This window comes from Triticum urartu, chromosome 3A (assembly GCF_056163025.1).
Source record: "Triticum urartu cultivar PI428250 chromosome 3A, HENAU_Tu73, whole genome shotgun sequence".
In the NCBI taxonomy this organism is placed as follows: Eukaryota; Viridiplantae; Streptophyta; class Magnoliopsida; order Poales; family Poaceae; genus Triticum; species Triticum urartu.
In genome coordinates, this window is record NC_141875.1 from 610,529,095 (window position 1) to 610,555,271 (window position 26,177).

At 48.0% G+C, this 26,177-nt stretch overlaps 1 long non-coding RNA gene across 2 annotated transcripts; it reads right to left on the bottom strand.

Annotated features, from left to right (window-relative positions):
• Positions 1–19,658: 19,658 nt before the first annotated feature.
• On the bottom strand, positions 19,659–25,832 carry LOC147980786 (uncharacterized). Of its 2 annotated transcripts, none has more exons than XR_015598668.1 (3): positions 23,003–25,832; positions 21,034–22,848; positions 19,659–20,855 (listed from the first exon to the last, which is right to left on the bottom strand). It is a non-coding gene; the product is annotated as an uncharacterized LOC147980786 (long non-coding RNA). The 2 variants fall into 2 exon arrangements; XR_015598669.1 differs by having other exon boundaries at positions 19,659–20,212; positions 20,738–22,848.
• Positions 25,833–26,177: the final 345 nt, after the last annotated feature.

Below are 26,177 nucleotides of genomic sequence, written 5' to 3' on the forward strand. Positions count from 1 at the left end.
GTTTCTGGCGAGAACGGGTTATCCGCTGATGACCCACAAGTATAGGGGATCTATCATAGTCCTTTCGATAAGTAAGAGTGTTGAAACCAACAAGGAGCAAAAGGAAATGACAAGCGGTTTTCAGTAAGGTATTCTCTGCAAGCACTGAAATTATCGGTAATAGATAGTTGTGTAATAAGATAATTCGTAATGGGTAGCAAGTAACGAAAGTAACTAAGGTGCGGCAAGGTGGCCCAATCATTTTTGTAGCAAAGGACAAGCCTGGACAAACTCTTATATAAAGCAAAGCGCTCCCGAGGACACACGGGAATTATTGTCAAGCTAGTTTTCATCATGCTCATATGATTTGCATTCATTACTTCGATAATTTGATATGTGGGTGGACCGGTGCTTGGGTGTTGTCCTTACTTGGACAAACCTCCCACTTATGATTAACCCCTCTCACAAGCATCCACAACTACGAAAGAAGAATTAAGATAAATCTAACCATAGCATGAAACATGTGGATCCAAATCAGCCCCTTATGGAGAAATGCATAAACTAGGGTTTAAGCTTCTGTCACTCTACACTACAAAAAAAGACACATCCATGACATTTTGGACCGAACGAAAAAAAATATGTCATGCTTATGACACTTCTATGGCGATAATTGTGACAAACCCGGTATCATCATAGATGTGGTGGGCTCCTACTTCTATGACAAAGAATCATGACAGAAAATGGGATTTTCATCCTGGGCGGGCCGGAGACACAGCTGCATGATATTCTTTGGGCCGTCCATGACGGAAAAAAAACCGTGATAGAAGCGAGGGCGAGGAAAATATCGGGGGAGTTCCCGGTTAAGGTGGGTGGTCCGGGGCCGAGCGATGCGCGTTTCGCTGGTACATACGCGCGTGTGTGCGGGGCGTTGGGCTCTGACTGAACCTGAGCGATTGCACTAGCTACGTTACTAAACCCGAGCGATCGATCCCTTGTTGTTAACTGAACCTGAGTGATTCCTTCGCTACTGCTGCTAACTGAAGCCGATCGATACTGCCTCTGGATGAACAGTAAGCATTGTTGAGGGGGTTTGGATGAACAGTCCCCGGTGGGGGATTGGATGAACAGGGCCCCGTGGTAGTAGAGGTCGTTGCCGCTGGATGAACAGGACCCCGTGGAGGGCTGGTTGAACAGTAGCCGGTGGAGGGCTGGATGAACAGTGGCCCATGGAGGGGTGGTTGAACAGGACCCCGTGGAAAGGGCTGGTTGAACAATAGCCGGTGGAGGAGCGCGCGATGGAGGCTGGATGAACAGGAGCCCGTGGATGAACAGTCGCAAGTGGAGGCTGGAGGAGGTCGATGGTGGATGAACAGTAGCCTATGAAGGCTAGAGGAGGTCGACGGTGGAGATGAACAGTATCATGTGGAGTCTCGTTTTGTGGTACGCCACACCCCTCCCGATGAGCAGGACCCCCGTTTCGACCGTCGCGCTCCAACACAAGTCTGTTTCCTCCATTTTGTGGTACGCTACACTTCTCCCCGATCAACAGGACCCTGTTTCGACCGTAGGAGGTCCAAGAGAAGTCTGTTTCCTCCGTTTTGCGGTATGCCAGACCCCTCCTGATGAACAGGATCCCGTTTCGACCATGACCGGTCGAACACAAGGCCTTTTTCTCCGTTCTGCGGTACGCCAAGCCTCGTTTCCATCGGCTGTTCCGTCCAAGCCGGTTGGCTCCCGATGAACAGCACACGTTCTGTTGCCTCCCGATGAACACGACGCATTTCGTTGCCTCCCCATGAACACGACGACGACGCAGTTTCTCCATTCCGACCCAGCCATGTACACATGCCCTGGTCGTACGTATGCATGAGTAGGCGTTCCAGACCCCGCCCGTATGTACGTACGTGGCCGTATTTTCTTTTTTGCACCCTGGTTGTACGTACATGTACATGCTATGTGCACGCCTCTACTACGACATGTGCGCGCCTCTACATCGACTAGTATGTACGTACACATTCGCGACCAGAATAACAACGCTACGTACACTTCGACTAGGTGGGTCCCGACTGTCAGGCACTTCCTTGCGTGCGAAGATGTAGCTAGTGGGTCCCAGCAGTTAGGGGGACGTTTTTTTTCGTGAAATACGGTGGCCCAGCCGGTGGGTCCCTACTGTTGATACGTCTCCGTCGTATCTACTTTTCCAAACACTTTTGCCCTTGTTTTGGACTCTAACTTGCATGATTTGAATGGAACTAACCCGGATTGACGTTGTTTTCAGCAGAATTGCCATGTGCAGAAACAAAAGTTCTCGGAATGACCTGAAACTTTACGGAGACTATTTTTGGAAATAATAAAAAATCTTGGCAAAAGATCAAGACGAGGGGGCCCACACCCTAGCCATGAGGGTGGGGGCGCGCCCCCTACCTCGTGGGCCCCCTGGAGCTCCTCCGACATCAACTCCAACTCTATATACTCACTGAGATGAGAAAAGCTGGTATGAACTCGACCTCTCTTGTTTTTGTAAATATGATTAGTTCATCGTTCCTGATTCATCCTATTATGAATAAACATGTTTGCAATGACAACTAGAGATCATAGTTTCTTATGCCATGCTTAATTAGGTAGGAGCTTATAATGGTTTACATTGTGTGCCAACATGCTATTAAAATGGTTGTGATGTGGTATGATAGGGTGGTATCCTCTTTTGAACGATTTGAGTGGCTTGACTTGGCACATGTTCACGCATGTAGTTGAAACAAAATCAACATAGCCTCTATGATATTTATGTTCATGGTGCATTATATCCTACTCATGCTTGCATTCGGTGTTGATTAATTTTAATGCATGTTCATGACTGTTGTCGCTCTCTAGTTGGTCGCTTCCCAGTCTTTTTCTAGTCTTCACCTATACTAAGCGTGTCGGTGAGAATGACACCTATGGGATCACAAGAATCCCTACTACGGTTGCGGGGCGCGGGGTCGTGAGAAGAGCAGATCAAACAGATAGCATACGGTTCGTTTATCCAGGTTCGGGCCGCGAGGATGCGTAAAACCCTACTCCTGCTTTGGTGGATTGTATATCTGTGTTCTTGAGCTAGCTATGGGGCGTGAGGAGCTCCAAAAAGCCGAATCCTCCTCCTGGTCGCCTCGGGCCTCCTTTTATAGGAAAGGGGTTGCCACAGTGGCACACAGGAGGTGGAAAGGGTACAGTGATGTGAGGTTATCCCTTGCATTACATGACAAGGCGCATTTATTGCGTCTTGCCCAGGTGTCCCTGCTTTATCGGGGACGGGGGAGAGCCCTGTCTCGTCCATCGCCGCTCCCTCTCATGCCGACACGCGCCCTGGCCAGTGGCGCCCGCGGTGCCATGTAGGCAGGCAGGCAGCTGAGGTAGCGCAGTGGTGGGTCTCCACGAAAATCCGCATGCCGCCACGCAGGTGCCTGCCCAGCTGGTTGGGTCGGCAGCTGCATGCGAACGGCGGTGGAGGTTTGACTGGCGTGGGCCTGATGGTGGCCCTACGGGTGTTCTTGGCAAGGGCCTTGCCGGGCCCCCGGCAAGGGTCTTGCCGTGGTGCCTGCTGTCATCCCCGGCAAGGCTCTTGCCGGGGGCCTTGTGGTCCTCCTTAGCTGGGATTCCGCCAAGGATCATCATCTTCTAAAGGGTGTATCTGATCTTGAATATCTTTACAAAGATCTGCATGCCACCACGGGGATGTCTCCCGAATCCTTGCCCCATGGGGGCAGTGGACTCAAGGGTGACTTACTCCGTATGTGTGGGGCGAGCTGCCACGGCAAGGGTCTTGTCGGGTTTGCTAAAACCGCCTCCCGGCAAGGATCTTGCCGGGGGGGGTCTGCTTCGTCCCCTTTGCTCTTTGTGGTCTTGGTCTTGGCGTCGTTCTGCTTCTCCTGAGCTTCGGCCTTACCTTGGCTCACCTCCCTTGCCTTGCTCAGTGTGGTGGTGCCCGTGGCTCAGACTGCCCATGCACAGTTATAGGGGTACAAAAAGTGTACCCCTCTTTTTGTACACCGACAGGAGCCCCCGGGCCTGGGCCACACGTAAGCGCAATCGCGTCGTTGGGCTAGTCCCAAAAACGGTGCGCGGGCAGGCGGGGCGGTTTTTACCGCAGTAAGTTTCTTCACGCGCTGTGCTTCCCACGCTTCCCGCGCGTGGTGCGGCATGGGGAGGCGTGTGTGACGTGGGCGGCATGCGTGGGGCTGAGCTCTGCATGCATGTGTCACGTCGTAGTAAAGGGGGCGGTTCGCGCCCTCCCCATAAACGGAGGGAGGCGTGGAGGCGCGGCCATTTACTGAACGGGGCCGAGGCATAGTCTTCAAGGCGTCCACTCCCTACAATCACGGGGTGGGGAGAGGTCGCCTCACCCGTCGCCTCGGGCCTGCACGCCTGCCATGTGGCTCTCATGCGCTTGGGGTGGCGAACGGTGGAGGCGGGAAACCGGGCCGCCACGGGCTGGGGCGGCGGGTCGGTCCCAGTTCCCTGCGCCTTCCGCGTCTTGATTGGCTGAGCAGGGCGGCCGAGTCCCCACCCCGTTCCTTTATAAAGAGCGGGAGGGGGGATGGCGTCCCGCATTCTTTCATCTCCTCCTTCCTTCAGCTTCTGCTCCCCCCTTCCATCCGCCATGGAGAGAGGGAATCCTAGTCCTTCAATGGTGGCGGCGAGGGTCGCCGCTCGACAACGCGTCCCTCCTTCTCCTGCACCCGCGGTGACAAAGCCAGCCGCGAGGGGAAGGGGGAGGGGGCGAGGCCGTGGGCGAGGCCGAGGCGCTCGGGGAAGAGGAGGACGGGGCGGCGTGCCGGCCTTGCCTCCGCCAGCAGTTCCTCCCCACATGGAGGGCCACGTTGGGGATGACCCTTGCGAGTTCTTCGTCAGGCTGCGCCGGCCGCCTCGCCGTCGCCTTCGTCTCCTGACTCCATTCGCGCGGGAGATGGAGCTGGATCCACCGGAGTCGCTGCGGCTGCACATGATGGGCTGTGGGATCAGCGGCACGCGGGTTCGTGTCGACTTCCCAGCCCCTCACGTGATGTATCTCTGTCGGGGATGGAAGACGTTTGCCCATATCCACCACTTGACGGAGGGGCTCACTCTCCTTTTTAAGCTGATGGAGGGTGGCTTTTCCTCCGTCAAGGTCTTCGGGTGCTTTGGGACCCGTGCAAGGTGCTGCGTGGAGAGCTCTTCTGATAGTGAAGACTCCTCCTCGGGCGGGAGTGACGAGGAGGATAGCGGCAGCGACGACGAGGGTAGTAGGCGGCAGGATGACGGGTCCGATTAGGTGTCGGGTGCCGCTCCATGCGGCACCGGAGACCCCATCATCCGTGTCGCCGGCTCCCTGAACTTCTCGGGATCGTCTCCTTGGGCGGCTGGCGTTGGGAGGCTGCGGAAGAGGAAGAGGGCGGGCGGCAAGGCCGTCAAGTCGGAGTATGCGGGCACCGACGCCTTCGACGCGTGCTGACGTCCTGCAGCCTCGTCTTCGAGCTCTGCTTCCGGCGCCGCCATCACCATCCAGCCTTTGGACGGCCACCAAGATGTTCTCTTGGTGTCTTCTGCCACCCGTAGCTCGCCTAGGCGCTCCTTTTGTCTCTTTCGCCTCCTTGACCTGCCTCCTGAGGAGAGGGACAAGAAAGGGATTACAGGCACCTTATCTCTTTTTAGTTTGTAAGCCTTCGGGCCTTAGCTGAATTAAAAACTTGTAATCCCATCATTCATGTTTTTCATTCCCTATGGACTGTACCTGAGTGGAATGTTTTTAATGAAAAAGGGATGCTTGCCGGGTCATTTGTTTGTGGGTAGAACCCACGACAAGGAGTAAATCCTTGATATCTTTAAGATAAACATTTCCTTGCCCGGCAACAGGCCTTGCCGTCTCCCCACTTCGCTCGACCTTGTTTCATCCTCTCGCTGTCGCGACTACGACCAAACCTGGCCCCAGGAACGAGCCCTAGGGCCTAGAGTTAGGGGAGCACGGTAGCTTTAGGAAAAAACGAGGTTTCACATACCTCAGTCCATAAGGGAATGCATGATAAGGGATGAAGAACTTATCTGAAGCTGTAGCCCCCGGCAACTCTGGTTTGCCATGGGTGAATCTTTGCTCTTGCAGCCCCCGGCAATACTGGCTTGCCGGGGTCTAGATGCTGGTCTGTCCCTCTTCTCTTTTTCGTCCTCAAGTGATCCGGCAAGGATATCTGTGAGTCCTGCGAACCAAAGAAGACGAAAGAACGGCAAAGAGACGCACACTCGACTTCTAAGCTAGGGGTTAGTCGCCGCTAAGCACTATCAACCCTAACCAAGGATGAGACTCGACCTAGCATGCATGCTATAACTTAGGGCGCCAGCGCTTCATTTATTTATGCTCAGGGTCTGCACCTGGCTTTGTACAAAGGGTTACATGCATCATCGGCAATGCTTGTACAAAAGGTGGCTTGCCGGGGGGCCCAGCAAGCCGCGCCTCACGGGTAAAACTTGCAAAGATGCTCAATGTTCCAGGAGTTACTCACCGGAACGGCATCTTCGGTCTCCAGGCGGACTGCGCCGGGCCTGGTGACTCGTATTACCCGATAAGGTCCTTCCCACTTTGGCGTCAACTTGTTGGAATTCTTGGCCGATTGAACGCGCCGAAGGACAAGGTCGCCTTCCTCAAGGCTTCGGGCATGAACCTTGCGGCTATGGTAGCAGCGCAAGGCTTGCTGGTAGCGTGCTGCTCTCACAGCCGCCCGAAGACGATCTTCCTCAAGGAGCATTGCGTCATCTTGCCGCAGTTGCTCTTGCTCAAGCTCATCATAAGCGAGCACTCGAGGTGACCCGTATATGAGTTCAGTGGGGAGAACTGCTTCTGCCCCGTATACTAGGGCAAAGGGTGTCTGGCCGGTGGCTCGATTTGGCGTCGTCCTGATCGACCAAAGAACTGTCGGCAACTCATCAATCCAGCGCCTTCCACTCTTGTGCAACATGTCAAAGGTCTTGGTCCTTAAGCCTCGCAGTACTTCAGCGTTTGCCCTCTCAGCTTGACCATTGCTTCGTGGGTGAGCAACGGAAGCGAAACAAACTTTGCTGCCGAGGTCTTGGATATATTGCATGAAGGTGCGGCTTGTGAACTGTGTGCCGTTGTCGGTGATGACCCTGTTGGGTACACCAAAATGGCACACTAGTCCCTTGAAGAACTTGACGGCTGACTGAGCTGTGACCTTCCTCACTGCCTCCACCTCCGGCCACTTTGTGAACTTGTCGATTGCAACGTACAAGTACTCAAAGCCCCCGACAGCGCGGGGGAAAGGGCCCAGTATGTCGAGCCCCCAGACCGAGAAGGGCCAGGAGAGAGGAATGGTTTGAAGGGCTTGAGCTGGCTGATGAAGCTTCTTTGAATGGAACTGATGACTAGTATCGTCGCATCCTGGAGGGCGGTGGGCCAGAAGAAGCCTTGCCGAAATGCCTTGCCGGCAAGGGCCCTTGACCCGATGTGGGATCCACATATGGCTCTGTGTATCTCCGCCAACAGCTCCAGTCCTTCCTCCCGAGGGATACACTTCAATTTCACACCGTTTGGCCTCTTTCTGTACAGGACGTCATCGACGAACTAGTACATGGTAGAGCGACGGGCTACTTTTTCCGCTTCTTCCTGCTCTTCAAGAAGTTCCCCTGTTTGGAGGAATCGGACGGTATGTTGTGCCCACGCTGGAGCCTGGGGCTCGACGGCGAGGACTAAAGGCATTTCCTCCGCTATGGGAGCGGCTGTCTCGACGGCAAGAGCTTGACGCTCCGCCGGAGCTAGCCATCCCGTGGCGGGTTCAGTGTCCCCGGCAACATCCTTGCCGGCGGCTCCGGGGAGCTCGGCGGGAAAGTACTTGCCGGGTCCTGATTTCCTCCTCTTGTTCTGCTCTGTTGATGGATCAACGGATGGTTGAGTTAGCTGGAGCACAAAGGTACCTGGTTCCACAGGTAGCTTGAGGGCAGCGCGTTTTGACAGGTAATCGGCGATATCGTTCTCCGCTCGGGGAACGTATTCAGCCTGTATATCGTCGAAACACTCTTCCAGCTTTCTCACTTCATCGACGTAGGCCTTCATCAATGGGCTCTGGTAGTCCTTGTTGACTTGCTTGACGACGAGCTGTGAGTCACCCCTGACGATGAGCTTCTTGATTCCGAGGTCCGCCGCGATCCTAAGACCGGCAAGCAGCCCTTCGTACTCTGCCGTATTGTTTGTTGACACCTCCCTGGGGAAGTGCATCTGGATCACGTACTTGAGGTGCTCTCCGGTGGGCGCGACAAGCAGTACGCCAGCCCCAGCGCCGTGTAAGGAGAAAGCTCCATCAAAGTACATGATCCAACTGCAACTTGCCTCCTTGCCAGGGAGAACAGTCTCTTGGGCTTCTTCGTCAGGCGTTGCGGTCCACTCTACAATGAACTCCGCCAGGACTCGGCTCTGAATCGTCGAAGTACTTTCAAACTTGAGGCCAAAGCTGGACAGCTCCAGTGCCCATTCCACAATTCTTCCCGTTGCATCTGGATTGTGCAATATCCGTTGCAGAGGGAGGCGAGTGACGACAGTGATCTCGTGTGCCCGAAAGTAGTGACGCAGCTTCCTCGAGGCCATAAGAAGGCCGAAGAGCAGTTTCTGCACGCCGGAGTACCTTGATCTAGCTCCCTGCAGGAGGAAACTAACAAAGTAGACCGGGTGCTGCATCATTTTCTTCTTCGGCGACACTTCAACTGGCTGTTTCGTCTCTGCATTGGTGGTGTCGGGCTCTATCGCTGCCATTACCTCGTCGTCAACCTCTCTCTGCGCCACTAGTGCGGCGCTGACCACCTGGTTCGTTGCCGCCAGGTATAGCAGCAACGGCTCCTGTGGCCTAGGCGCAACTAGTATTGGCGCGGAGGAGAGGTACTTCTTCAAATCTTGCAATGCTGCTTCGGCTTCTGGCGTCCACTCCATTGGGCCCGCCTTTTTCAGGATCTTGAAAAAGGGAAGGGCGCGCTCGGCAGACTTGGAAATGAATCTGCCCATGGCGGCGACGCAACCAGCAAGCTGACGCACATCCTTGATTCGCTTGGGTGCTTCAATATGCTCTATAGCTTTGATCTTGTCTGGATTGGCCTCTATCCCATGATGTGATACAAAGAACCCGAGAAGCTTGCCGGACGGGACGCCAAAGACGCACTTCTCAGGGTTCAGCTTGAGATTGATCTTGCGCAGGTTTGCAAATGTTTCTTGCAAATCCGGTATGAGGGTTGCCTTGTCCTTGGTTTTGACCACTATGTCATCCATATAAGCTTCCATATTTCTATGGAGCTGGGGTTCAAAACCAATCTGGACCGCCCTTGCAAACGTCGAACCAGCACTCTTCAGCCCGAAAGGCATCCGCATGAAACAATACATACCACATGGGGTGATGAATGCTGTTTTCTCTTCGTCTTCTCTTGTCATGAAGATCTGGTGGTAGCCGGAGTAGGCATCGAGGAATGACAATAGATCACACCCAGCTGTGGAGTCAACAATCTGGTCGATGCGCGGCAACGGGAAGGGGTCCTTAGGACAAGCCTTATTGATATCTGTGTAATCAATACACAGCCTCCACTTCCCATTAGCCTTGCACACTACGACCGGATTGGCCAACCACGTTGGATGGAGCACTCCTCTTACCAAACCCGCTGCTTCCAGTTTCCGGATCTCCTCTGTGATGAACTCTTGTCGTTCCAAAGCTTGCTTTCTGACCTTCTGCTTGACGGGCCACGTATGAGGACAGACCGCAAGGTGGTGCTCAATCACCTCCCTGGGAACGCCGGGGATGTTGGAAGCTTGCCATGCAAACACATCGACATTCGCCCGCGGGAAGGTGACGAGCGCGTCTTTCTATTTGTCGTCAAGGGTGGAGCTTATGGTGAAAGCCCCTCCCGTGCCGTCCTCATTGACAGAAACCTTCTTGATTCCCGGCGGTATGGCCCTGGGCTTCTTGTTTCCGCCGGTGGAGCTCTCTGGCACGTCCTCGACGGGAGCGCTACACTCCGAAGAGGTGCGCTTGCCGGAGTGGGTGTCCGAGGTCTCACCGGTCTTCTTCTTCTTCCCTCCCAGGGTCCCAGCGGCAGGAGCAAGTGCCCTAGTGGCGGCAGCTGCTGCAACTGCTTGCTGGTATAGTTGGTCAGTGCAAATCAGCACATCTTTCTTATTGGAGGGGATGGTGATGACCGTCACAGGTCCTGGCATCTTCAGGGTGTTGTAGGCGTAGTGTGACGCCGCCATGAACTTGGCCAGCGCTGGGCAGCCAAGGATCCCATTGTAAGGCAAGGGGATTTTGGCAACATCAAACACGATCCTCTTCGTCCTGTAGTTCAGATTGCTTCCAAAAGTCACAGGCAGCGTAACCTTTCCCTTAGGTTGGCTTCTTCCCGGGTTGACCCCCTGAAACGTGCCCGTCTCTTCGAGGTCTCCATCAGGAATCTGCAGTTTCTTGATCAAGGCAGGCGAGATCAAGTTCAGACCGGCCCCGCCATCGACTAGCATCTTTGTCACCTTGAGATTGCGTATTGTTGGTGAAACCAACAATGGCAAGCACCCGACCGCAGTAGTGCGATCAAGGTGATCCTCAGTGTCAAAAATGATAGGTGTGCTGGACCACTTCAGCAGCCTTTGGGCATCAAACGACGGCTCTGCCGCTGTAATCTCTCGCGCCCACTGTTTAAGCTGGCGGTGAGAAGTATGCAGCGAGGCGCCGCCGTCGATGCACATGGCCTCTGTAGCTTTCTGAAACTCTTGGTCGCCGGATTCGTCATCCTCTTCGTGATCGTCGTCTTCTGGCTTTTTGTCACGGCCCCAGGCAGGCCTCTCCTGTTGTTTATCCTTGCCGCGACGGCCCGCCTGGCCGTCACGCTTCTTGCCGGACCCCTTAGCACCATCTTGGCCCTTCTCCTTGTCCCGCCTCTCATATTCAGCCCTCTGCTTCTCAGCGAGGAGCTCAACCTGTCGGCAGTCTTGGAGAGCATGGCCTTTGGTGCGATGGATCTTGCAGTATCGCTTGTCGGAGTTTCCTGGCTTCTCGGCAACCGCCAAGGCCCGGCAGGCGACACATCCGGCAATTTCCTTGCCGGGGCCATCTGCCTTGGTTTTCTTGGTGGAGCCGGTGTCATCAGATCCCTTGACGGCAAGCACGACTTTACCTTTGCGCTTCCTGTTGTGGCGCCGGCCCTTCTTCGCCGGGGCGGCAGTATCTTCATCCGAGGAGTCGGTTTCCACACTGGCGTCTTCGCCGGGGTACTTCCTTCCCTCTTCAGCCCGGGCACATCTGTCAGCAAGAACATAGAGTTCTGCTACATCTTTCACCTTGTTCATTGCCAGCTCTTCGCGCATCTTGCGGTTACGCACGTTCTGATGGAACGCGCTGATGATGGCGGCAGGGTGGACATCAGGGATATTGAACTGTATCCGGCTGAACCTCTGTATATACTTGCGGAGACTCTCGCCTCCCTTCTGGGGAATGACGTGTAGGTCGCTCGCTTGGCCATGGGCTTGGTGGCCTCCAGTAAGGGCGCCCACAAACTCATGGCACAAATCCGACCAGGAGGAAATAGAGTCTACCGGCAAGTGCATCAACCATGACATGGCGTTGGGTTTAAGAGCCAACGGAAAGTAATTCGCAAGCACCTTATCGTCGCGGGCTCCGGCAGCTTGCATCGCAATGGTGTAGACGCTGAGGAACTCGGACGGGTGGGTCTTGCCGCTGTACTTTTCGCCCACGTCAGGTTTGAAGGTGCGGTGAGTGGGCCACTGGAACTGCCGCAGCTCACGGGTAAAAGCCGGACAGCCTACCTCGTAAGGTAGGCCTCCAGGGCTCTCCGGTGTCGGGTGGTTCACAGCAGGCCCTGCTTGCCTGTCTGACTGGTGGCGCGCTCCGCGCTGGCGCTCGATAGTGGTTCGAGCGTCTTCATGTTCTCGTTCCCGAAGGACTTGGCGCTGGTCACAGTGGGTCCGCGGGTCGGATGACGCTATGGAGATTTCGTCGCCCGTAACGTCGCGACGGGCTGGCGTCCGCGGTACCAAGCGGGGAGGAGGCGAGTGCACCGTGGTCACGGCGCCGCCGGCTTTCCTGCCACTGGTGCGTGGGACCCCGTCGGAGCGTCGACCCGGGGGCTCCACCGGACTCGGTTCGTCTTTGTTGGCCACCGCAACAAGGCTTCGGATAGTGGCTCTCCATTCGTCGAGTTTCCCCGTAGTGGGAGGAAAATCGAGGAGCAACTGCGCGCGTGCCAGGGCTTCTACTGGCGTTGGTGGCAGCGAAACCTGCATGGATCGCGACGCGCTTCGACTTCTGACCATGTCAGAAGGAGCTCTATCACGACCCAACGGTCGCATGCCATCTTCACCAGCGCCTCGGCGAGCGGGTAGGTCTTCTACCTCCCGGGAGTGGTGCTCGGGGCTCTTCCCGCGGTGACACCCGGGGTCTTCAGCGTGATTACGCCGTTCGTCGCACGCCGCTTGAGAGGAGCGCGTCGTCGGCGCCGGCGTGGGAGTCTTGGAGGCCCTCGCATCGCCTTCGGGCGGGGTGGCAGCGATCTTGGAAGGCCCCGCGCCACCCGCGGAGGGCCTGGCTCCATCTTTGGATTTGGCGGTGTGCGGCCCGTTACCAGGCGCGCGAACATCGCCGCCTCCCAAACTCCGGCTACTAGGACGGTGTTGGTGTTCGCAAACGGCGCCCCGGGTCCTTTCTACGACTGGTCCGCTGCTTGCCCGCGTCGGGACGGGATGTCCGGCTTCCGACGGGCCAACCACCACCGTCGTCTTCTTCTTGGGCGCCATGACGATGAAGAAGCGTCGAACTAACTGCTAAAGCCGATTCTCACAACTGCGCCCCTACCTGGCGCGCCAAAGATGTCGGTGGGAACGACACCTATGGGATCACAAGAATCCCTACTACGGTTGCGGGGCGCGGGGTCGTGAGAAGAGCGGATCAAACAGATAGCACACGGTTCGTTTATCCAGGTTCGAGCCGCGAGGATGCGTAAAACCCTACTCCTGCTTTGGTGGATTGTATATCTGTGTTCTTGAGCTAGCTATGGGGCGTGAGGAGCTCCAAAAAGCCGAATCCTCCTCCTGGTCACCTCGGGCCTCCTTTTATAGGAAAGGGGTTGCCACAGTGGCACACAGGAGGTGGAAAGGGTACAGTGATGTGAGGTTATCCCTTGCATTACATGACAAGGCGCATTTATTGCGTCTTGCCCAGGTGTCCCTGCTTTATCGGGGACGGGGGAGAGCCCTGTCTCATCCATCGCCGCTCCCTCTCATGCCGACATGCGCCCTGGCCAGCGGCGCCCGCGGTGCCATGTAGGCAGGCAGGCAGCTGAGGTGGCGCAGTGGTGGGTCTCCACGAAGATCCGCATGCCGCCACGCAGGTGCCTGCCCAGCTGGTTGGGTCGGCAGCTGCATGCGAACGGCGGTGGAGGTTTGACTGGCGTGGGCCTGATGGTGGCCCTACGGGTGTTCTTGGCAAGGGCCTTGCCGGGGCCCCGGCAAGGGTCTTGCCGTGGCGCCTGCTGTCATCCCTGGCAAGGCTCTTGCCGGGGGCCTTGTGGTCCTCCTTGGCTGGGATTCCGCCAAGGATCATCATCTTCTAAAGGGTGTATCTGATCTTGAATATCTTCACAAAGATCTGCATGCCACCACGGGGATGTCTCCCGAATCCTTGCCCCATGGGGGCAGTGGACTCAAGGGTGACTTACTCCGTAGGTGTGGGGCGAGCTGCCACGGCAAGGGTCTTGCCGGGTTTGCTAAAACCGCCTCCCAGCAAGGATCTTGCCGGGGGGATCCGCTTCGTCCCCTTTGCTCTTTGTGGTCTTGGTCTTGGCGTCGTTCTGCTTCTCCTGAGCTTCGGCCTTACCTTGGCTCACCTCCCTTGCCTTGCTCAGTGTGGTGGTGCCCGTGGCTCAGACTGCCCGTGCACAGTTATAGGGGTACAAAAAGTGTACCCCTCCTTTTGTACACCGACAAAGCGGGAATACTACTTGTGCACCCAACTCCATAAACCCCAAAGTTATTCCATATGAGTCCACCTTACCTACCTATATACGGTATGTACATGCCGTTCCAAGTAAATATGTATGTGCCAAACTCTAAACCTTCAAATAAACATTCTGTTTTGTATGCTCGAATAGCTCATGTATCAACTAGGGCTGTCTGTATCTTCCATGTTAGGCGGGTTATTCTCAAGAGGAGTGGACTCCGCTCCTCACTCACGAGAAAATGGCTGGTCACCGGGATGCCCAGTCCCATGCTTTATGCAAACTAAATCAAAATAATTGCAAACAAAACTCCCCCTGGGACTCTTGTTAGTTGGAGGCACTCGTTGTTTCGAGCAAGCCATGGATTGATGCTTGTTGGTGGAGGGGGAGTATAAACTTTACCATTCTGTTTGGGAACCGCCTATAATGTGTGTAGCATGGAAGATATCGCCATCTCTTGGTTGTTATGTTGGCAAGGAAAGTATACCGCTCAAAATATTATTCATCTCTATTTTAAAACCGAGCTCTGGCACCTCTACAAATCCCTACTCCCCTCTGCGAAGGGCCTATCTATTTACTTTTATGTTGAGTCATCCTCCTCCTATTAAAAAGCACCAGCTAGAGAGCACCTCTGTCATTTGCATTCATTACGGATTAATTTACATTGAGTATGACTTGACTGGATCTCTTTTACCATGAATTACAATGTTTAGTCAGTCCTTGATCTTTAAAGGTACTCTGCACTTATGTTTTGCGGTCTCAGAAAGGGCTAGCGAGATACCATCTTGTTATATCATATTATGATTTGTTTTGAGAAAGTGTTGTCATCCGAGATTTATTATTATTGCTCGCTAGTTGATTATGCCATTGATATGAGTAAACATGAGACCTATGCGTTATTATGAATATGGTTAGTCTATAATCTTTGCTGAAAACTTGAATGATGGCTTTACATATTTACAACAACAAGAGCAAATAGAGTTTGTAAAAGTTTTTCTTTATCACTTTCAGTTTATCAACTGAATTGCTTGAGGACAAGCAAAGGTTTAAGCTTGGGGGAGTTGATACGTCTCCGTCGTATCTACTTTTCCAAACACTTTTGCCCTTGTTTTGGACTCTAACTTGCATGATTTGAATGGAACTAACCCGGACTGACGCTGTTTTCAGCAGAATTGCCATGGTCTTATTTATGTGCAGAAACAAAAGTTCTCGGAATGACCTGAAACTTTACGGAGACTATTTTTGGAAATAATAAAAAATCCTGGCAAAAGATCAAGACCAGGGGGTCCACACCCTAGCCACGAGGGTGGGGGGCGCGCCTGCCCCCCTAGGCGCGCCCCCTACCTCGTGGGCCCCCTGGAGCTCCTCCGACCTCAACTCCAACTCTATATATTCACTTTCAGGGAGAAAAAAAATCAGAGAGAAGGATTCATCACATCTTACGATACGGAGCCGCCGCCAAGTCCTAAAACCTCTCGGGAGGGCTGATCTGGAGTCCGTTCGGGGCTCCGGAGAGGGTAATCCGTCGCCATTGTCTTCATCAACCTTTCTCCATCACGAATTTCATGATGTTCACCGCCGTGCGTGAGTAATTCCATCGTAGGCTTGCTGGACGGTGATGGGTTGGATGAGATTTATCATGTAATCGAGTTAGTTTTGTTAGGGTTTGATCCCTAGTATCCACTATGTTCTGAGATTGATGTTGCTATGACTTTGCTATGCTTAATGCTTGTCACTAGGGCTCGAGTGCCATGATTTCAGATCTGAACCTATTATGTTTTCCTGAATATATGTGAGTTCTTGATCCTATCTTGCAAGTCTATAGTCACCTACTATGTGTTATGATCCGGCAACCCCGAAGTGACAATAATCGGGACCACTCCTGGTGATGACCGTAGTTTGAGGAGTTCATGTATGCACTATGTATTAATGCTTTGGTCTGGTACTCTATTAAAAGGAGGCCTTAATATCCCTTAGTTTCCGCTAGGACCCCGCTGCCACGGGAGGGTAGGACAAAAAATGTCATGCAAGTTCTTTTCCATAAGCACGTATGACTATATTCGGAATACATGCCTACATTAAATTGATGAATTGGAGCTAGTTCGGTGTCACCCTAGGTTATGACTGTTACATGATGAACTGCATCCGGCAAAATTCTCCATCACTGATCCATTGCCTACGAGCTTTCCATATATTGTTCTCCGCTTTTTTACTTTTCTGTTGCTATTGTTACAATCACTACAAAATATCAAAAACATTACTTTTGTTATCATTACCTTTTGCTACCGTTACCACTACTATCATATTACTTTGCTACTAAATACTTTTCTGCAGATATTAAGTTTCCAGGTGTGGTTGAATTGACAACTCAGCTGCTAATACTTGAGAATATTCTTTGGCTCCCCTTGTGTCGAATCAATAAATTTGGGTTGAATACTCTACCCTCGAAAACTGTTGCGATCCCCTATACTTGTGGGTTATCAAGACTATTTTCTGGCGCCGTTGCCGGGGAGCATAGCTCTATTCTTTGAGTCACTTGGGATTTATATCTGCTTATCATTATGAAGAACTTGAAAGATACAAGAACCAAGATTTATCCCTTAACTACGAGGGGAGGTAAGCAACTGCCATCTAGCTCTGCAGTTGATTCACCTTCTGTTTTGAGTAAGCTTGCGACACCTAAACCTGCTTCTGCCATTCATTCTGATATGTCACATGTTATTGATGATGCCACTTCTGCTATGAATGATACTTATGATGAAACTACTTCTATGCTTGATACTACTATGCCACTTGGTGAATTTCTTGATGAACAACTTGCTAGGGCTAGAGAGAATGAAATTATTGAAACTGATAATATTGACGAAAGTGATGATGAAGACTCTCCCCCTAATAAATATGAATTTCTTGTTGTTCCTGAGGGTTATGTTATGGATGAAGAAGCTACTAGAGCTATTTTAGCTTCCAATGATAGATATGATCTAAAGAGGTTATTAGCTAAATGGAAGCAGCAATCCCTTAATGCTAGAATGAAACCTGACCCTGCTTTTGCTACTTCACCTATCTATGTTACTGATAAGGATTATGAATTCTCTGTTGATCCTGATATAATTACTTTGGTTGAATCTGATCCTTTTTATGGCTATGAATCTAAAACTGTTGTGGCACATCTTACTAAATTAAATGATATAGCTACCCTGTTCACAAATGATGAGAGAACTCGTTACTTTTATATCCTTAAAATATTCCCGTTCTCGTTAAAGGGTGATGCTAAGATATGGTTTAATTCTCTTGATCCTGGTTGTGTGCGTAGTCCCCAGGATATGATTTATTACTTCTCTGCTAAATATTTCCCTGCTCATAAGAAACAAGCTGCCTTAAGGGATATATATAATTTTCTGCAAATTGAAGAAGAGAGTCTCCCACAAGCTTGGGAGAGGTTTCTCCAATTACTTAATGCTTTGACTGATCATCCTCTTAAGAAAAATAAAATACCTGATATCTTTTATAATGGACTAACCGATGCTTCCAGAGATTACCTGGATAGTTGTGCTGGTTCTGTTTTCAGGGAAAGAACACCAGATTAAGCTGGAATTCTATTAAATAATATGTTGACTAATGAAAATAATTGGACACTTCCTGAGCCTATTCCTAAACCAACTCTAAAGAAGAGAGGTGTTCTATTTCTCAGTCCTGAAGATATGCAAGAGGCAAAGAAATCCATGAAATAAAAGGGTATTAAAGCTGAAGATGTTAAGAATTTACCTCCTATTGAAGAAATACATGGTCTTAATTTACCACCTGTCGAAGAAATGCATAATTTTAATCCATCTCCTATTGAAGAAATACATGGTCATGATAACCCGACACAGGTAGTAAAGGTAAATTCTCTCTATAGATATGATAAAGCTAAAATCCCATTTACTAAGTTTGCTAGCCCATGCTTAGATGAGTTTGATAAATTTATGGTTAAGCAAGAAGACTTCAACGCTTATTTTGGTAGAGAATTAAAACACAATGCTGATATGCTTGAACACTTGGGTGATTATATGGCTAATGTCAAAGGTGAACTTAAACTTATTAGTAAACATGCTTATATGGTTACCTCTCAAGTAGAACAAGTACTTAAAGCTCAAAATGATTTGCTCAATGAATTGAATAGTAAGAATAATGATTTTGCTGTTAGAGTGGCTACTAGAACTGGTAAAATGACTCAGGAACCTTTGTATCCGGAAGGCCACCCTAAGAGAATTGAGCAAGATTCTCAGAGAAATAATATAGATGCACCTAGTCCTTCTAAAAGGAAGAAAAAGTAAAATGATAGGACTTTGCATGCTTCTAGTGAACCTATTGCTGAAACACCTGAGAATCCAAATGATATTTTTATTTCTGATGCTGAAACATAATCTGGTAATGAACCTGAAACTAGTGATAATGTTAATGATGGTGCTCAACCTAGTAATGATAATGATATAGAAATTGAACCTGCTGTCGATCTTGATAACCCACAATCAAAGAATCAACGTTATGATAAGAGAGACTTTGTTGCTAGGAAACATGGTAAAGAAAGAGAACCATGGGTTCAGAAACCCATGCCTTTTCCTCCCAAACCATCCAAGAAAAAGGATGATGAGGATTTTGAGCGCTTTGCTGAAATGATTAGACCCATCTTTTTGCGTATGCGATTAACTAATATGCTTAAAATGAATCCTTATGCTAAGTACATGAAAGAAATTGTTACTAATAAAAGAAAGATACCGGAAGCTGAAATTTCCATCATGCTTGCTAATTATACTTTTAAGGGTGGAATACCAAAGAAACTTGGAGATCCAGGAGTACCCACTATACCATGCTCCATTGAAAGAAACTATGTTAAAACTGCTTTATGTGATCTTGGAGCCGGTGTTAGTGTTATGCCTCTCTCTTTATATTGTAGACTTGATTTGAACTAGTAAGCATGCACGTGTAACACACGTATAATCATAGGAAAGAATTTCCTCCTTTGTCACAATTGGCAGACAACTATTTAAAATAAAAAAGTCTTGCAATCATATGTAAATGTCACACATCAACGGCAATCAACTGGTTGAACTTCTCCATAGAGAAGATAGAGGCATAGGCTATTTAGTCTAGTGCATAGTAAAAGGAGTTAAATATCCTAGAATGTCTATATTCTATAATGCAAACTTCATAGTAACTATGGAACGTGTAAGAATTGTCCAAATGAGCATGGCCAAGATGCAAACTTGGAACAAAATTGTAAAGTTTCTCAGAGGTACAACTCATAAAGGCCATATACTGTGGCATGGGATAAACATTGGCTTTTAAAGCAGTGAACAAAAGAAGTAAAATTGTAATATGATTCTTCATAGTTATTACATGGTCCAAAAAAATTCCCAAAAATATAAGGAAAAAAGTATAATATATTATCCGATTTAAGAACAGGCTCATGTCATACATGCATGAGAATAACGGCAAATTCACAAATAAACTTCAACCTTAATAAGTAGAACAATGTCACGTGAAGGCTTTGAATACTACATGAATCATCGGTTATAATTGTGCGGGGCCACAAAACAACTCACCAATCTAACTGATCACAATGTCATTCAATTTTACACATAGAAGCATTGGACATAGTGCTTTTAAAGGAAATGCTTTCATCTTGGTAGAGTTCCCGTTGATTGATAATGACACATAAAGTGCATCACCTTGATACAGGTACAATTGTGATAACAATAGCTTCTATCTTGAAAGAAAAATATGAGATACCATACCAATCATTATCTAACAATAGCATACTTAAGAGAAGTTAGACCCTCTCAAGGTTTTCTTCAAGCTCTGCACCAATACTTCTTACCCAAAAAGAATCAGACACGCCTACTTACGTATATTATGATATAGCAAAAACCTGTTCTAAAATGATACCATGAATCCAGTGAATCCACAATGAAACTTTTAACTAATATTTCCATGGTTTGGGATTGTGCAATGGAATAAGGATAGGTTAATCTTAAGGCCCATGAAAATATTCAAAAGTGAATTAACCTACAATATATAGTAAGACAAGAGTGAACTAAAATTGATTACAGAATTTATTGCTAATAAAATTCACTGCAGATTAGTAGGCCAAATTTCCTCCAGTGATGGCATGATCTTGAGGAGGAGTATTAACGTAATTGCAGCATACCTAATGCTCAACCACTGAATCTTCCTTCAACTATTTTCATGCCCACACCTGCACCGTGAAACTCAATCAACTAAAGAAAAGCTATAATTTCAACAAATGTCACCTCTTTATTTGTAAGTTTGTCCTCTTGTTTAGCGTACTAAACTTTCCTTTCTCTAAAAGAATTTTTTCATACACAATATGTACACAAAAGGAAATCCAATAACTCCAGTTCATGACAGGTCGATAGTTTGGTAGACAGAAAAACTCTTATGATATGGATCATAATATAATTTGCGGGAATATATGCATGTATGTCCTTAAGTAGATTCAAGATCTTAGCTCAGAGAAAATAAGAAGTACAAAAGAAATTTTCAACGGTTCTACATTCGACACGGCTGCAAAAACTTTAGTTAGTACATGGTATACATGGCATACGTTTCTTTCCAATATATCACATGCCTATAATTGCAAGTCAATCCAAACGGTGGTTTGCATGCATAAACTGCAACAGAGCATTGACCATGTGATTGCATATAAATCAAGCTTGCCTGCATAAAACAAAAGAAATCACTCGTAGAAAAATCAGATTACCATATGAAGTTATTAAGATCCACCTTCTCATCACTCAAACGCACCCTCTAGGAGCAGTGGAAAATAAACTGAATCCATGCAAGACAGGAACTGAATCCCTAGCACAAGAATATCAGTTCTGCACAGTAAGAAAAATAACCTCACAAACTACAACAAAAAACTGAATCCACGCAAAAACAAAATCTAAACTGAATGTCGTGCAGAACATGCCACATATGCTCAAAATAGTGAATCAAATCAACAAGACAGTAGGTTAATATATAACAGGAAAGAATGAAGTGGGTGGATCAACTCACAGGAATAGAGAAATCATCGTTTGGGGGCATCAACTGCAAGGAGTCGATGAGAGGGGAGGCGGAACATTTGTGATACTTCTTAGGCCACAAAAAGTGTCTGAGACCAATTTAGTCATTCCCTAACAAAGATGAGGCAAACCTGACGGATCATCACTTCAATTTTGGCCACCGCATTATATGTGATCCCTTGATTCTAAACTGAACTAAAATATTAATGATAATTCTTCTAGCTTACAGTGTACATGACCACACCGACAATATATATCTACGTTGATGCAATATAAAAAATTAGATAAAAATATCTAATCTGCATTTTATAATATATTATAGAATATATATAGATGATACAACCATACCAGTAGTTGAGCCATGTTGGTTCTCGAATACATCAGCCAAAACTGCACATGCAACAGGAAAGTATGGTTAAATGAAAAACAATCATATTATAAATGCAAGAATAACAACATGGGGAGATGGAAAAAGATTACAAGAAAACTGTACTAGCCAACAAAAAAACTTGCTTAGACCATGATGCTTTGGACGTGGTATCCCAGTTTTATTTTGCCTTCCAAACATAATTCTAGACTACATCAGCAGACTCTCCAAAGAAATTTCTATCTTTAGTAGTTTGGTTGCTTAGTACCTTATTTGTTTGCTTCAGAATAAAAGCATGCACGCACTTCTAAACATGCCAGAAAACAAACACACTTCTGAAGGATAGGTCCGTATAACGAATTAGCAATATGAGTGTCTCTTAACACAAGTACGGAAAATAAATCTATATCTTCTACTACATTTTCTGCCAATTATTTGCAAGGCAATATACTAATAGATCTAATCAAGACTGTCGTATTGTGTGGGGTGCATGTGCAGTCTAATAATCTTGACAGAAACAAAAAAGTGATTATATTGACATGGCGCATTTCATTAATCTTGATAGTTAGAGAATATCAGTGATGTAATAGTTCAGGCATTTCACACAACAAAGGTGCCCGATCTATCTACATCCCTACAAACCTCAAGCATGTTAAAACCTCCCGGATATACTTCTTTTGCAAGCTAGAAAAAGATCTACGTAACATAGCACAAGTAGATGAAGGACTTCTTTTGAATGATGATTTGTGGAGAACTCACCTAGTTATCAAATAAGTAATAGATGGTAAGGATTGGGTAAGCATTACAGGGAGTCAGACCATTGTCACAGATATTAGCTGATGTTAGTACAGGGAGATGCAACTGAAGAATAGCAATGCAGAGATAACTTTTTTTAATACCACTGAGGAATAGCGTTAGCAAAAATGATTTTAGTCAAAAAGAAGAATTAACCCATCATGATTTGTGAACTGCAAAAAGTGTGAACTAAAATGAACTGGACACTGTACATTGTCAGAATCTTCAGAACCGGACAATGACTCGCACAGAAAATTGGAGCAATTCCCTTTGACGACCTCCCCTGCAACTGAACTTTGTCAATTTATTTGTCTAGCAACGTTCAGAGATTGATCCTCCCCTACAATTGAACTTTGTTAATTTCTTTGTCTAGCAACGTTCAGAGATTGACGAGAAAAATTAAGGGACAGAATAGAGCAGATTGCTTTTGCTGAAGAATTATAATATTAACCTGTATGCTTGTTAAACCCGTGTTATCTCATTAGTATAACCGTCCGTGGTCTTCCTCTCAGGCAGCGCCACCACCGTCGACTTCCCGGACCAGGTGGCGGCAAAAAATTTGTGGACCATACGAAGAGCTTAAATACTCAATAACCAGACTAACCCTTTTAGTGTTGAGTGTGGCATTGGATCATGATAATTCACCTGCGGCAATTGTTCCAGAATAATGGTGGTTAACTTTGTCTGCTGCCTGGAAGGATCATCCATGCACTAACCAGAAAAATCAGATTCTCTTGTGTGGAAGGAACATAAAGCATGATGTTCTATCAATCCACACTTGAATGTAAAGAAAACTTACTGGCTCGGATGAGGTCGTCGGCAGCAGAGGAGGATGTCGCCACCCCGCCGCGCTCACATTTTTCCGAGGGGCAACAGAGGAATGCCGGCAGGATGCTGACGCTCTCCCGCCTTGTTGGGGCAGCAAAGGAGGACCGGCGGGGGACTGCTCACGCTCGCGGCGGCAGAGAAGAGTACCGGAGGGCGGCGCCGGACCGGCGGGCGGCGACGGCCCGGCGGGCGAGGGCAGAGGACCGGGCGGGCGGCGGGTGTTGGCACAGCCCGAGGAAGAAGAAGACTCTCTCACACACAAAGGTAGAAGAACACACAGAGGCTTGGCACCGCACACAACTTGTGCCCTTTTCTCTTGTATAGTAATCGAGCACGTGCAAATGCACGTTGTCATCATGGCAAAAATCATGCCCTCATAGGATATATATACACCACCCAATGTTTACTTCCACAAAATATGTATAATATGAAATTTCTATCATGATAAAATATCACAAGAATTTTGGGCTCATTGTCAGCATTGTCAAGAGAAATTATGTGATATCTGTAACTTCTCATACCTATATATTATACATGAGAAAATATTTCTTACATTGATTTTAAACCATGTATTACCATAATGTTGAAGCATATGAACACCAGTTAAAGTAATAACTTTGGCAACTCTCACCCTATAATCTCAGTGATCATGCCATGGTCTATTGACACATTTCCACATAAATGACAGCCAACACATAGTTTTTGTGTGAAGTGAGGTCTGATTATGCTCAGAGTGCGCACCTTTATGACCATGAATATAATAATCTGTTGTCTCAGTAGTACACTATTCATGTGCAATGGCTGCGATAAAAAAAGTCTAATATAAAATCATGGGGAAACACTATAATCACTAAATATAAAAGGGAGAAAGATAATATACTTGTGGAGAACATGGCATTTCACATTTGAGAAAGCAGTATAATCTTTGTTAACAAGGTCACCCTCACCAGATCGAGAAGAAGATGCACCCGGTTGATAAAGATATGCGATACACCGATTTCTATACGAAAAAGACAAATGCAAATTACAGACAATCGGCAACAAATCATACATGCACCTTCTTTAGAGTACGTATATGTCTAATTATCTGTAAGTTCACATCTATAATTTTTATACATGATTGCAGTCCCTGTATTTTCCAGCTCAGTTTTTCTCATATGAGCCATTTCCTCATATTGCCAGTAAAAGAGCAGCTCCTGCTACTTTCATGGAAAAAAGGACTTGCACATACATGCAAATCAGAATGGATAGAGCATGGTTAAATATGGTACCAGTGACATTTAAGTGGTTACGTAAGGCTGCTTAATTCCTACCAAGAGAACTGATACACACAGATCAGAGCATGCTTAATTTCTAACATCAGTCATAGCACATCATAGGCCAACTTGAAGGCAATAATTTGGATCAAATGAAATACAAGTATGGAGAAACAACTAAAGCAGTCAAACTATCCACCCTTTACGTACATACATATATTCTTCAACCACATAATCTGCTATCACTGTAATGTCAAAAAAGGAATATTCTGATCAATGTATTTTTTCAATTATAGATGGGGAACTAGGAAAGCTACATCATGTACCTTAAAAGTCAGTTCACAAAATGTATCATGTATGTTCAATTAAGAGTAACCTTTGATTCTGAATAAAATCCCCATGGTGTGCCACTACTTATTACACAAACATGTGTGTCTGGACTATTTGAAAATACATAATGGGTGCTGGAGTTTTGGCAGTCAATCAAAAGAAATATAAAACGCAGTGGTTGCCTGCAATTTACCATTCCACTGGAACCATGTCATCATGCACTATGTGGCAGTATCCACAAACAATTCAAAAGGACATGAAACAGCCAGTTCAACCAAAGAAGGATTGTGCAAAGTAGAGTGAGAAGAGTACCCAAGTTTCTTCCCGATTAGATAATTAACATAAATTTTCATGATTAAATTGATGAACAATTCAGATCAAGCTAATAATAGCAAATGTTCTTCCTGATTACATAAATCAACTATTCAGAAGAGAGTGAATGTAAATTGGTAGGATACTGGGGAAGAGAGTAATTTCGGTATCTTGGTCATCCAGGTTTGATTGTGTTATTGTTTTATGAAGAGAAAATTTGTTTTATCTAAGCGGACTACATTGCTGATATATATGCTGAACATTAGCCGACACAATAGTAACGCAATCATTCTGTCACAATGCTCTAAATGAAAACAATATATAGAAGGGCATAGAGAGAGTGGTGAAGATCATTTAAAGCATCAGCAATTAGTTTATTATAAAGATAAAATAAAGAATTGAGGATTGACCTCTATATGCCTGGGGGGAATGTATAGTACGTGTATATCTCACAGAATTTAAGATGCATAGAATAAAGAAAAGAATGTAGGATGGAATATGTATTTTGTTAGTAGGAGATATTGAGACGATCAATTCTTAAATATTGCAAACAAAGTAAGCACCAACTCTTGTTAAAATAAACTTACTTGAAGCAGAAGAGGATCGGGGGCGGCGGGGAAGAGGCCAATCTGAGCGACTCGGGTAGCGAACGGCGACGGGCGGCTCCCGTGGCGAAGGGGCGACGACTCCGGCAGAGGAAGGGGCGACGGCTCCCGCGGCAAAGGGGCGGCGGCTCCGGCGGCGCGGCTCCTGAGGCGAGGGGGCGGCGGCTCCCGTGGCCGAAGGTGGCGGCGGCTCCGGCGGCGGAAGGGGGCGGCAGCTCCGGCGGCGCGGCTCCCGTGTCGGCTAATGACTACGGGAGGAGGAGGAGGGGCGAGAGGTCGTGCAGGGTTGGGTGCGTGCTTGGCAGCGGGTTTTTTAGCGCGAGGGGTGGGGGAGGGTTAGCGATCGATGGACGTGGCTTAATGCGTGGTTTGCAATGTTAAACATAGAAGGAATAAGGGCCATTAGATACTGATGATGGATGGATCTGATTGTTTGGATCTGCCCCTCTCTTCCTTTTATAGTGGTAGTAGATAAGTTGACACCTACTGAAATATCTTTGCAAATGGCTGATAAATCAACTGCTATACCTGTCGGTATTTGTGAGGATGTGCCTGTTGTGGTTGCAAACGTTACTATTTTAAGGGACTTTGTTATTCTTGATATTCTCGAGGACGATAGTATGTCTATTATTCTTGGAAGACC